This window comes from Microtus oregoni, unplaced genomic scaffold (genome assembly GCF_018167655.1).
Source record: "Microtus oregoni isolate MIOR12 unplaced genomic scaffold, Mior012 000031F_ref0000149, whole genome shotgun sequence".
Lineage (NCBI taxonomy): Eukaryota > Metazoa > Chordata > Mammalia > Rodentia > Cricetidae > Microtus > Microtus oregoni.
This window is the reverse complement of record NW_024543090.1, coordinates 10,858,850-10,873,056: the sequence shown is the minus strand read 5'-3', so window position 1 is coordinate 10,873,056 and position 14,207 is coordinate 10,858,850.

The window sequence follows — 14,207 nt, the reverse complement described above, 5'->3', positions numbered from 1 at the left end:
TTTTATTCCCAATGTATTTCTGAAATAATTTAACACAAGTAAATAATCCATTGTCTGTGCAACACATTATGTCCATCTATCCAGCTGTTGGTGGTTTCTACCCTTCAGTTATTATGAACAACAGTTCCAAGAACAAGAGTGTAAAATATCTCTATGACACTCAAGAGTTTATTTGGATATATGATCAGTACTAAATTTCTGGATCACAGGGTCATTTGATTTTTAATCTTTGGGAATCCTTGAGGCTGCTTTGTATAGCAGTTGACCAGGGTTCCAATATGTCCTCACCAACACTTTTTCATTTGTTTTTCAAATCATCTCATAGATGTCAGGTGATATATCATTGTGGCTTACTTTAACTTCTCCTCTGATCAGTAATGTTGAACATTTCTTCTTATGTCCATGGTTATTTCTCTTTCCTCTCTGGAAAAATAGCTGTTTTAACCCATTGCTTTTAATCACAGACTTCTTGATTTTTTTTTAGTTGTAGTAAAGTTAGGGAGTTTTTTTTTAAATATAATCTCAATACTAGCCCTTTATTTATGTGTTTTGCAAGTTTTCTGTCTTTCTATATCTTGCAACTGATGCTCTGTTAATTGTATAATTTTCGATATGAAAGTTTTCAAGTCTGATTTTCCATTTATGTTTTCTTTCTATGTTACCTACTGACCTCAATATGTTTCAGTTTTCTCTTATCATTTTATTCTAGGTTTCTTATAATTTTAGACCTTACAACTTATTGTCGTTAATCCACTTTGAGTCACTTTTTTCTGCATGCTGTAAAGCAGGAATCCCATTTCACTCTTTTGCATTTTGTATAAACATTTCTCTGAAATTGTTTGTTAAAGTATCTGTCCTTGCTGAGTGATCTGGACAGATGTCTCTATGATCTTTGATTACTGCACTTCTACACTATCTAATTGAATTATTTGTATGTTTGTGTTGTTTGTACACTATTCTAATTACTGTGAGTGTGTGATATGCTTTCAAGTCATGAAGTGTAAATCCTAACCTTAGTTCATTTTCAAAACTGTTTTGTCTACTCTATAGAATACCAGGAGTTGTGGGCGTAGCTCAACCAGTAAAACGCTGACCCTGCAAGCACTGGGACCTAAGATCCATCACTTGATTCCACGTCAACAAGCTTTGTATGGTGTTGTGTACGTGTTATCTTAGCCCTGGAGAGACAAAGGCAGGTGTATCCCTGATGCTCAATGGGCAACCAGCCTAGCTAAATTCACTCTTGTCTGTTATTGTATAGGAACTAATGTTATTCTCTGAGATATGCAAGTCAATGTTTAGGAAGAGTGGACTGGAGGTGTGCTGAGAAGAAGCTGGAGGAGAGGGAAAATATATTAACTTGCTACTCTAATCTAGGTGTGCTTGGTAACTACACTATAGAACACTTCCAACATTGTAAAACCTGGGCATATGCTTATTTAAGAGGTAAAATTTATTTTATTGGATTTGCAAGATCATCCAGAGCAAAAAGCAGATGTGGGATTGAGAGACCATGTTTAAACTCCACAAATTAGCTAGTATCTTGACATCTTTTACAAAATGAAAGTAATTAAATAATGACGCTTTCATTCATGCCTCCTAACTTTGCTTGGTAACTAAATGAGAAAACATATTTGAAAGGAGAAATTATATCTGGATTTTAGTGAATGAGCGCTGAATAAGTATGCCATCTCTACTATCTTAGTTAGGGTTACTATTGATGTGAAGAGATACCATGACCTTGGCAACTCTTGTAAATTAAAATATTTAAGTAAGGGGGCTCACCTACAATTTCAGAGGCTCAGTCCATTATCACAATGGCTGGCAACATGGCGGTATGCAGGCAGATGTGATACTAAAGTAGTAGAACTAAAGTTCTACATCTTGCAGTCAAAAAAAAAAAAATCAGCTAAGATATTGGCCAGTATCCTGGTAGTAGGAAACCTCAAAGCCTGCCCCCACAGCGACATTCTTCCTCCAGCAAGATTATACTCACACTAACAAGCCGTACCTCCTAATAGTGCCACTCCCTATGAAATTATGGACCAATTACATTCAAACAAATTACATTCAAGTGTTACATATCTATGTAGTTCTCATGTACTTACAATTACTGTTGGTGAAGGTTGTTAAAGGTGGAAACTAGTGCATGGTAATTAGGTTTTAATCAATACTTGAGTTAGAGAGACTAATTCAGTTCTTGTGGGACCTCCATGAGAGTGGGATTGCTTTGTGTTCTTTAAAAAAAATGATAAAGATAACCTAGATATGCCTTTGATTTCTAGCTTCCACTCTCTCTCTTCAATGTAGCTCTCTTAATGTGTGTTTCTTCCATGATGTCATCTGCTATCTTCTGACACTGTGCTGGAAACTATTTCTAGAACCACTCAAGTGTTGACCCACACTTTCTAATATTCCAATCTGTTATCTCACTTCTCCAGATTCAGGTATTAGATCAGGGATTGGCTAACCATGGCCCTCATCAGAGTTGTCTGTCTATATAAAAAATGTTGTACTGGAGAACAGCTATGACACGCATTCATGATTGCTTCTATTTGCTTTAGCATGAAAAGCTTAACGTATTTATTCTTACTTTACAAAAATGTTTGCCAAACCATAACATATTGTTAGAAAAGTAAGGCATATGTTGTCGAAAGTGTATTTATAGAGCTGGAGAAATGGCTCAGTTGCTATGAGCACTTACTCTGAGGACCCAAGTTCTGTTCTTAGAACCCACACTAGACTGTTCACCTCCACCTGTAGCTCTACCTTCAATGCCTCTGATGATGTCACCTAAACATACATGACGTGAACACATACAAATGTATGTACATTGACATTGAAAAGTCTTTTTAAAAAGTATTGACATGATGTATTCTAATCTGCACTATGAAGAGGAATACTTACTATGTTTTCAAATAAACCAAAGAACTTTTTCATGGCTCTGCTATTTTGGATGGCTGCAAGACTTGTGTGAACCAGAACAGTTGTCCTTCTCCCTGCCTTACTACTATGCTCGTGAAATCTTCACTAGCAAACTGTCAAAATCTGTTATTTGTTTCTCTAGCTCTCTCTTAGAAACTCCAGAAAGCTCAAGGAACAGTTTTCCCTCATTTAAATTTCTACAGTGAACTCCTTAACCGTAAATGTTTATAGAGAAATGTTGGCAAGATAAATGTGTATCTGTACCAGCAACCCATATTTCCATTATAAGATGATTAGCTCTGTTCCTGGTGAATGTACATATTAACTTTCACACAACAACATGCTCATGCTTCTGCTGGAGCCTATGGAAGACTGGGAGCACTTTTGTCAGCAAAGAAGCAGTAATAGAGCCAAACCTTGATTTCACATTACAAAAAGGCATTAGCTGTTAGCTGCCTATTCATTCAGCATTATTGATCGATGAAAAGATATCAGGTTCTCTTCATAGATTAAAGAACATTTAAATTTTATAATAATTTAATGTGTGAGCAATACAGTTAAACATCATTTTATTTTTTTTAACTTTTATTCTTCTCTCATACATTACATACTGATCAGTTTCCCCTCCCTCTCCTCTCTGTTTCCATACCCCACCTCTCCCCCAGATCAACTCCTCTGTTTTAAACACACACACACAGTAAAACAAATAAAATAAAATAAAAATAAAGTAGACATCCCAAAAATATTATTGAACATGGCTTTAAAACATACAATAAGACTGAGCACATACTCTCAAATCACAGCTGAATGTGGCAGCCCAGTAGAAGGAGAGGGGTAACAATTACAAGCAAAGGAGTCAGAGATACTCTCTACTCTCATCATTGGTGTTCCTCAAGAACACCAAGCTACACAACCATAAGATATATGCAAAGACCTAGTTCAGGCAGATGGAGGGTCTTTGTTTCTTCGGTCTTTGTGAGGCCCTATAAAACCTTCTTAGTTGCTTCTGTGAGCCAGTTTCTCTTGATGTCCTCATCCCCTACACATTATTTTAAAGGGAATTGCTGATCAGAAGCAAAAGCTGTGACAGACATGCTCATAGTGACATTTGATAATCAAAGAGTAACCATGAGATGAACATTAATTACCTGAAGCTTCAACTCTATAGGAACCAGGCTTTAATTGAATTTGTCATTGAGTAAAAGTACATATTTGGAACATTTAATTGGACTAAGTAAGGTAATCCAGACCCAGAAACACAATTGCTGTATGTTCTTTCTAATGAGAGGGTCTTAGTTTAGAACATTTAGATTGTTGTGTTCAACTTGGAGCACCTGTGGAAACCAGGAGACTAGAATGGGGCCATCAGTTTGGATGATATGACAGAACACATGTGGAATGGAGGGACAAATGAAGGATAATTGGAGAGTGAAGTTTAGATGGGGAGGAAGATGAAAAAGTGAGAAAGAGAAGTGAGTAGGAGATGGATAGCTAGCACTAGAGTGTTTGGAAAATCCATATGAAAACTTATTAAAGATATAAATATATATAATTTACTAAATATTATAATAAAAGTAGGTTTAGGTGAAGGTACCCAACACAGAGGGATAAAGCTCCCAGAAACCATAGGCTATTAAACAAAACCCCCTACACCAACCATAGGATACTTCCCTTTGGGTATCTCAGAGAGTCTCAAAAATACAATATAAACTTTTGCCATTGATTTTGTTTTCCAGCAGAGCTTATGGTAAGGTACTTTTGCCAAAGGACGTGTAGAAATCAAGTTGGTAGTGACCTTGAAGTTTCCTTCTTGCCAGCTACCTATCATAGTACCAGAAGATGCCATGAAGGCTTCTAGGAGAGAAAAGTCACCAAGAGCCTAGCTAAGAGCTATGCAAACTGCAATACTGACTGGCATTGCAATTGCAGTATGAATATTTTAGGGGTGACCGACTGCTTTCTGATCAGATTTAAGTCCTGCATCCCAGGAGGGAATTTACCCTTGGTATTAGAAACACAGCCAGAAAGTCACAACTGTGGAGAGTTGTTTTTTTTCTGATGTTGTAATGAAATACTCTTTGCAAAAGCAGTTTGTGGAGGAACAGGCTTATTTGACTTACATATCTAGGTCAGTGTCCATCCCTGAATGAAATCAAGGCAAGAACTCAAGCAGGAACTTAAAGCAGAACTCATGGAGGAATACTATTTGGTGGCTCACTCACCGGTTCATGTTTAGCTATCATTCTTATACCACCAAGACCACCTTTCTAAGGAAGGTAGTGTCCATGGGGGATGAAGCCGTCTTTTATCAGTTAAGAATCAAGATAATCTCTTTAGACATGTCCATGGGCCAATCTGATCTAAGGAATTCTTCCTGATAGGCTTCCTTTTCAGATGACTCTAGACAATGTTGAACTGAAAATAAAATCTAACCAGGAGGTCGTAAGCTGAAGGGAAGACCGTCCTACCATTGCTTTGTGAAATGGACATAGTATCACTATGAATTTTAAATATTTCTCTTTATATCCGCGGATCAATGCAGCTTTCGGCCCTTCTCAGAGAAGCTTCTTTTCCCTGCAGCAGGCAGAGGTTAATACAGGCACACACGAAGAATAAATGACTGTGGAGGACCCAGCCTTAAACAGACATTGATATCACATCACACACACCCCGGGATTTAGAGAATATCATGGGAGAGGCGGTGAAGAGTTTGTAAGAGCCAGAGGTTGAAAAGATTGTTATAAAGCACTGGCTTCTGGACAAGATACAGCCCTTTCACTTAGGACCTCACTACAGCTGTGGTAACCCACGCAAAACCTATACAAGAACAAGTCACTCAACATTCCAGCATTTCTGGGAGGGGCAAACAGGCCGCATCCCTACCTGAGGAGCTACTAGTAGTAGATGACTACTGAGAGAGGGATTTTCTTTAGGGAAATGACCCCTCAGAGATTTCCCATGGTCCAGTGCATGGTCCTACATCCATGCGCATTTGACAGCATTAATTGGGATCAGTGGTTATAAAAAAGTCCTATTTTTAAGAACATAAGCTTAGAGTAGGAGGTGTTGGGAAAGAATCTGGGAAGAGTTGGAGAGATGAGTTGATATTTTCAAATGTGGACAGCTATGAAATTCTTGAATAAACAAAACATACATAAAATATCTCCGTATAAGCACACTTCCTGTCTGTTCAGTGATCTTTACAATAACTTAACTTTCATATATTTACTTATTCTTCGCAGGTTCTCTGTATCCCTCCCCCCTTCTTCCTCTCTCCAGCTCTGTTTTATGACATTTATAGTATAGGACAAGTTTCCTGAGAATTCATTACAGAACTAAGAAAAACGTATGGGGAATAGGGAGAGTTTTTGTATTCAAAGAAATTTTTTTTAAAATAAAAGCCCACACCAAAACACGAGAGTATAAATTCTGTCCAATCTGAGAAGGGGTTTGAGATTCCAGAAAGTGTGGAATCTCAATAATTGGAAGGATCCAAATGTTACACCAACGCATTTTATAGCAGACCTTTGGGCCTCTGGCCAGATTATACATCAAGCATTGGAACAAAGGTGAGTGAGAGCCACCATGAGTTCATATGTTCCTAACTAAATTGCATCCCTGGAGGTTATCAAAGAGAAACTCAACTGTACTCTCTTGAGATGAGTAGGCAATAAAATGTGACTCAAACAGTGAAGTATCCCTGATAGAGTCTATCGGAGTTATAAGTCATCAACAGCTTAAGCAATACAGTTCAAGCTAGGGTTTACCACTGATTTGTTGAGAAATGGCACAGGGTACAAGAACTCTAAATAAACTATATATTTTAATTAGAGTTTAATCTAATCTTTAAATAGGATAGGGTTATACATTGACCTTCTAATGAGACAACAGAGTTACAGAATATAACATATGTATTACTGTATAGTCAGATTTAAGAAAATTGATATTTCTCTAGCCACAACCATTGATGGGGTAAACATGTGTTTTGTATAATCACCAACAAGTCAGTGGAATGCAGAGCTCTAATTGGATGGCAGCTTTTTTTCTTTTAAAATATTGTCAAATTTTAGTGTAAAATTTCAACTTCACTAATCACTCATTCTTTCAGATATCTGAATTATTTGAAGCTTACTCCTAAAATCCTTAATGCTAAAACACCATTAAACTCATCTCAACTGACTTTGTATGCTTTCTTTCTGAAGAATAAAATCACTTCTAATACAGCTGTGTTAGATATTTTTCTCCTTGCTGTGACCAATCAGAAATAATCGGAGAGGTAATAATAGTAAGAGAGGCAATGTTTGCTTTGGCTTGCGATTTGAAGGGACATAGTCAATTACTAAAGGTAAAGCCATTTGGCAGTGTGAGTTACTGAGAGATAGGGCACAAGAGTGTGAGGCTGCTTACAGTTGGGTGAACCAGGAAGTAGAAAGAGTAAATCTTAAGTAAACCTTAAGGCTCACTTCCTAGAAGCCAATTTCCTCCAGCAATAACCAACGTCTTAAAAATTCCCATAACTTCCCTTATTAAGAGTCCTAGCAACTAAAGACCAAATAATTGAACACATATACCTTGGGGGACATTTCACATTCAATGGCCTTGTATCCATGGTCCTATCTCATAATACAAATATACTTGGTCCAACTTCAAAAATCCCTATAGTTAATAGACCCAATACTATTAAATATCCCTAAGTCTCAACTGGAACAAAATGCAGTTTTTAGTTGCATACTACTATAAAAGCGAAAACAAATATACTGACATGTTTTCATGTCAACTTGACAGTCTGGAGTGTTTTAGGAAGCTGGAATCTCAACTGAGAAAGTGTTCCCACCATAATGGTTTTATGGATAAGCCTGTGGAATATCTCCTTGATTAGGGTTGATGTGGTTGGCCTTAAACCACAGTGGGTAGTCCTGGATGATTTAAGAGAGATGAGCAAGTCATTAGGAGCAAGCAATTAAGTAGCATTCGGGAATGCCATCTGTTGCATTTCTAGACTCCAGGTCCTTGTCTTGTGTCCTTGTCCTCACTTTCATCAGTGATGGACTAATAAGCAGCTATAAGGTAAAATGAACTTTTAACCTCAAATTGCTTTTGTTCATGGTGCTTTATCGCAGCAATAGAAACCCTAACTAAGACAATAAAGAACAACCAAATGTACTACACGCAGAAAAGTTAGAGAAAAAGAGCTACTCAAGCATGTTGGAGTCTATATGAAACCATCACATTTGTAGATATAGGACATGGAGCTACAGGGCTTGGAGCTAGCCCTTGTGTGCTTCAGTCTGGCTTTTATTTTTTTGTGTTAGCTGAGCTCGTCTATACCCATATTCTCTTGCAGCTCAGCATTATAATCACCATTAATAACAACTACAAATAAGTATTTTTTAATCTGGTCTTTATATAAGTCCAACTCCAATTCAACTTGTGAAAGCTTTTAGAGTGCAATCCTTTAACTCCAGAGTCTTCTATATAAATTCAGGATCACACCAACATTTGCTCTGATCAAACTTATTTACTCTAGTAACCTAATAGCTCAGTAGGTGTGACCTTAGGCAACTATCTATACTTCAGTTTACAATAATGTATAAAATGTGATAATGAGGGTTATCACAAAGATTAAGTTAATAAGGTCACCAAGACTCATGTATTTGTTCTCTTAGTTAACTCAACTGAGAAGCTTAGAGTAAGACTTACCTTTCCACTTAGCAAAAGATAAGACTGAAAAAGTTAATGCATGGTCACAGGGCTTTAAATTTTGGAAGTCAGGAATATGACAAAGAAGCCTGATTTCAGAAGCCATTTCAAAAGACATATGAGCATCATCCTTTACCATCTCCTAGACTGCTGTATGCCATGTATGACAAAACGATATTGCATATGGCCCTGCTACAGAGTCATTCTAGAAATATGAAAAGACCACCAGAAATAACTGTGATATGAAACAAATAAAAGAGATCTATCTATAGGATACTTAATAAGATTTTCCTAGTCAGTTCTATCAAAATCGGATCTAGAAGTCTTCCAGGAAGATTTGAAAAACCTTGCCCTAAAAAGCCTTGCCCAGGTGACAACTTGGACAAAGAAATCCAACTGGATAAAAGTGAAGAATAATTAACAAGGAAGGCCACACAGAGGCACAAGAGTATTCAGAGGTGTGGAGGTAAGAGACAAGATGGCTTTCAAGGGAGCTTTATTATATTGAAGCAAAGAATTCGAACGAAGTAGAAACAAGTGAGGTAGGCTCTGCTATGCATCCAGCTCGCAATGCCAGGCAAAGAAGATACACATTTTTAAGGTATTCATTATGAGAAACTATTGATCATTTTCAGAGGGAGGGAAGCACATGATCTGATATATTCCTTTTGTTATTCTTCTAAAATTCTTCTAAACCTTCTTGAATGTCACCGGGGCAATGAAAATTACTTTGGCAGCAAGGAAACAAAAAGCTGCCGTGAGAACACAAACGCAGAGCAGGCAGTTGTAAGGCCCCTGTATTAATACACAGAACACACAATGACCCCTCCCCCATTTATCTGGTCTGTTTGCAGCACATTTGTGAGCCCTGACTGACTGTGCTGTCGATATTCACTACATACTTACTAGTAAATACTTTTACCTTTTAGATTATCAAGCGTAAAAATCTGAGGTTAATATAAAGAATAGTCGTTGCTTTAGTGTTGGTGACTTTGACATCATTTCTGCTACTGTTCTTGGTTTTCCAGGACTAAATTCACATGGTCCTCTCATCCTTTAGTCCACCTCTCACAATAATTTACGTCTCATTCTTATTTTCAACCTTCTAAGATGTGCTGTTCTCTGGAAGACACTGCAAACAAGGACAGCAACACTTTGCAAGGTTCTGATTGAAAGCTCTGTCTGAGATCCCTCTGCTGATATTGATCTCTCTACACAGTCTGTATGTTTACACATTTTGGGCTTCTTTTTCTTTTTTTCATTTTCAAGATAGGATCTCTCTGTGTAACCCTAGCTGTCCTGAAACACACTCTGTAGACCAGGCAGGCTTTGAACTCACACAGATTCACCTGCCTCTGCCTCCTGAGTGCTAAGATTAAAGGTGTGTGCCACCACCACCTACTGTTTAGACACTTCTCAATCTCTAACCCTCAATTTCCTTGAAATGCTTTTCCACTCTGACAACATCAAATGATGCCACACTTTTGGTGGCAATCTTTTCTATTCAGCCTGCTGCATTCTTGAGTCTCAGTCACATTATCGAAATCACAGAGAGGCAGAAAAGAAGGATGTCACTGTGGAGTGATAGTTTAAAAGAAATTGCTGGGCAGTGGTGGTACACACCTTTAATCTCAGCACCGGGGAGGCAGAGGCAGGCTAATCTCTGTGAGTTTGAGGCCAACTTGGTCTACAAGAGCTAGTTCCAGGACAGCCAGGGCTACACAGAGAAACCCTATCTCAAGAAATGAGAGAGAGAGAGAGAGAGAGAGAGAGACAGACAGACAGAGAGAGAGAGACAGAGAGAGAGAGAGACAGAGAGAGAGACAGAGAGAGAGACAGAGAGAGAGAGAGAGAGAGAGAGAGAGAGAGAGAGAGAAGAAAGAAAAAGAAAAAAGGAAATTGAGAAGGGAACAAGACATATCTTTGTGACTTTCTTTTTTCTTTTTCTTTGCTTCTAAACTTTTAGGAATGTGAGGCTTTTGGCTGATTCATGCTTGGTGGATGGTGAGAGACTGCTGAAAGAATGAACAGAAATAAAAGCAGGAGAAACATGATTGAAAAAGAACAGAAGAGCCAGCCAGTTGGAAAGTCTGCTATGTTGCCAGCACAGTTCTTTGCCCTCAAGTCGGAAAGTGTCAGCAGTTCAGACGGACTGGCATCTCACGAGGTGTGTTGATGTTGTGGTTGTCTCTGGAACATGAAACTCGAAGGTACTGGTGACAATAGGTGAGTACAATGCTTTCTATGTCATTGGCACCTATATTGGGGTAAATCAGAAGCTGTGTCCGGAATCGCAAAGTTTTGGTGATTACACCATTGATTGTTTCACCAAGGAAGCACTCTCCACTGGAAAATGCCGCACAGAAACCTGGAGTCTATCATGTTTTTCTCGAAAGTTGGAAAAACAAAGGAATAGAGGAATACGTGTGTTTGAGGATGTTTTTTCTCTACTTAAGCCTAAGGCATCTTTATAATACCGTCTCCATTAGAATAATACATAGTTTTATGTGACCAGGCTTTCTTTCATTTGGGAAATGTCTTCAGTAGGTGCTTTGTGAACTTCCAAGGGCCTCCAAGAACTGAAGACAGTAAGTCATTCAGAAGGCCTTGGCAGCAAAACGGACAGAAGTGAGCCGCACACCCTAATCAAATGATCCTTTCTTTTAAGAAAGTCATAAAATCGTCAGTAGGGCCCCAGTCTGCTCTAACACATCAGTAGGATTTGTACTCCTAACTCTTGAGGTCGGACAGGAGTGTCGTATCACAAGCTGTTATTTTTAAGGAAAAGTAAACTGACAGTTGAAGCGTGAGCTAAATGACCACCAGGTGGCAGTCTGTTCACGCTTAATTCCGGGGCCGCGTCCCTGAGTCACCTTAAAAGTCTTGTTTTTAAGGACGGAAAATACCCGAGCAGAGTAGGAATGCGAAGACTGCAGATGTATGAAAAGTAATTTACATCTCTTAAATTTTGTTTATTTTTGCTTTTAATCAGTTTTAGTGTTTGTGTATGTGTGTATGTGATGTGCACACTTTATGTATGTGTGTGAGTGTGTCTATGTGCTGTGTGTGTATGTGTGCTGCTATTGTTTCATTTGTTTGTTTTGGTTAGTTTGTTTGTTTGTTTTGCAACCAAAAGAAGCACAGTTGGCTTGCAGAGCCCGTACGTCTGTCTGGGCCCACTGATGGAGCCTGGGAAACCTCAGACCACACGGAAGTCAAGATTTCAGTCAAGAAGGGAAGTGGAACAAGCCATTTTTTTGATCATAGCTGCCACTTCAACTTGGAGTCCTGCTGCGCTTGATCAAAGAACTTCTTCTTTAATGTGTTTATTACCATTACAGTTTTAAGTAATCGAAGTATTACCTCAGCTTTACTTGTTTTATATCTCATTTTAATTTAATATTCCCATTTAGCACACTCTTTCAATGAACTCGGTGTACACTTTAAATTATTTATTTTACTAAAAATTTAGCAAAGTCAAAAATAACTGCATTTGATAAATGCAGCTGATATTGTTGGATTTTTTCCTTTAAAAAAAAAACCATGGAATCTTAGTTTTAATGTATACTGAAAGAGGACAGATTTTAAAATAATATCAAGTCAAAGAAAAAAACAGAGCAGCACAATCACATCGCCCTCATAGAAGCTTTGCATTTTATAAAATACCCAGGACATGTAGAATTATTTTATAAAATGGAATTTTTCTTGACATATAGATTTTTCTGTAATTAAAAAAAATTAACAATGTATTATAATATTTTCTATTAAAAATATATGACACAAATGTGAATAATTACAGTACTCAGTTGTATACTTGTGCCATGATATTTTAATCAAGTATCCCAACAGGTAGGGTTGTTAACATTCTGCAATAAAACAGTTAAGGAGCGAGGTGGAAAGTGAAGGATGGGATGCAGTTCAGAAGAGGATGGAAGACCAAGAGAAAAAGGTGGAGCTGTGTGAACAGTGCTGGGTGAAGGCAGAGAAGGAGAAAGGGGAGACCGATGTGGTTTTCACCATCAAGCAGACGACTCCATTCCATTCTCATTAACAACTCTCAGAGCATCAGACTTTATCTCTGCTCCTTGTCTCAAAGGCTAGTACATTTTCTTCATTGGTACAGTAAAAAAGTAAAAAGAACAGAGAACGATATTGAAATTATTCTCTGGCCTCCGTTACAGAGAAGAATGTATACCTAGTGTTTACATTAAGCCAAAGACTGAATCTAAAGAAAAGTTGAGTGACAACAAAGGCATATTTTTATTTATGATTCCCTCTGTGGTCTTGAGAAGAAACCATGCAGAATGGTGCCTATGAGATGTGATCATATTCAAGGTTATAAATTATAACACACAGATGCAAGCATTTTGTATTTAGTATGTGCAGACACAGTAATGTATCCGGCTATACACTGAATTAGCACAGGTTGTAAGATTAGGGGTTTAAGAGTATGGTAAACCGGGTGGTGGTGGCGCACGCCTTTAATCCCAGCAATTGAGAGGCAGAGGCAGGCATATCTCTGTGAGTTCGAGACCAGCCTGGTCTACAAGAGGTAGTTCCAGGACAGGCTCCAAAACCACAGAGAAACCCTGTCTCGAAAAACCAAAAAAAAAAAAAAAAGAGTATGGTAAAAGAATAATTTGAGGTTCTACTGGATAATTTTTAACATCAGGGGTGTTATAGCAAGATACCTATATATATTATATAATATATATAATCCATATATATTAGGCAAATGTGATTTTTGTTATGTAATCCAGATTAAGCTTAAACCCTGCAATCCAACATCCTCAGCCTCCTAAGACTAGGATTGCACCATATATTGTTTTTTTAATAAATAAAAATATATAGATAATATGACAAAATGCCAGCTATCTAAATCCAGATGGGTCCTGAACAAAAGTAAAGATGACTTCCCTAGTGTGTGACTCACTGTTGAGAGGAGCCATGCCTCTGGTTTCCACTGGCGCTTCCTCCGACAGCCTCAGCTGGTCTTACAGTTTATGTTTCATTTGATGTCTTGTAGCTCCCCTGTGATACCCTGGGCTTTAAGGCTCCATCGAGGGAAATCATTTTGTGAGACTCGCTTTTAGACCTCTTTAACTTCAAACAACTGCAGATGTCAGCATGAGGCTTCCTGGGGGAATGGAGTGGATCACTGGACTTGAGTCGTTAGAATGAAAGGCACTGGAAATTTTTTAAATAAGGAGATTTTAAAATGAAACCATCTTTTCTGTAGCACAATGGGACGGTAAAGCAAAATTAAAGAAATATTAAATTCTCCAACTAAACCTTCCAGAGATCAAAGGGAGTGTGTTAGGACTAACCCACTGTAGTATTCCCTCAAACATCAGTACGCGGGCTCCTCAGAGATTTCAAAGATGATAATAAAGTCTGGGAACCACTGAGAATATTTCTTAAAGGCTTAATAGCAAATGTATTTTCAATAATGAAGTGAAGTTTAAGTTAGCTACACACAAGAGATTCCTCTGCCTACAATCACCTCAGCTACCTGGATCCCAATGAAATTGATGGAGAAACTCTTGCTTTAATAACATCGAGAAAACAATTAAAAACTGTTT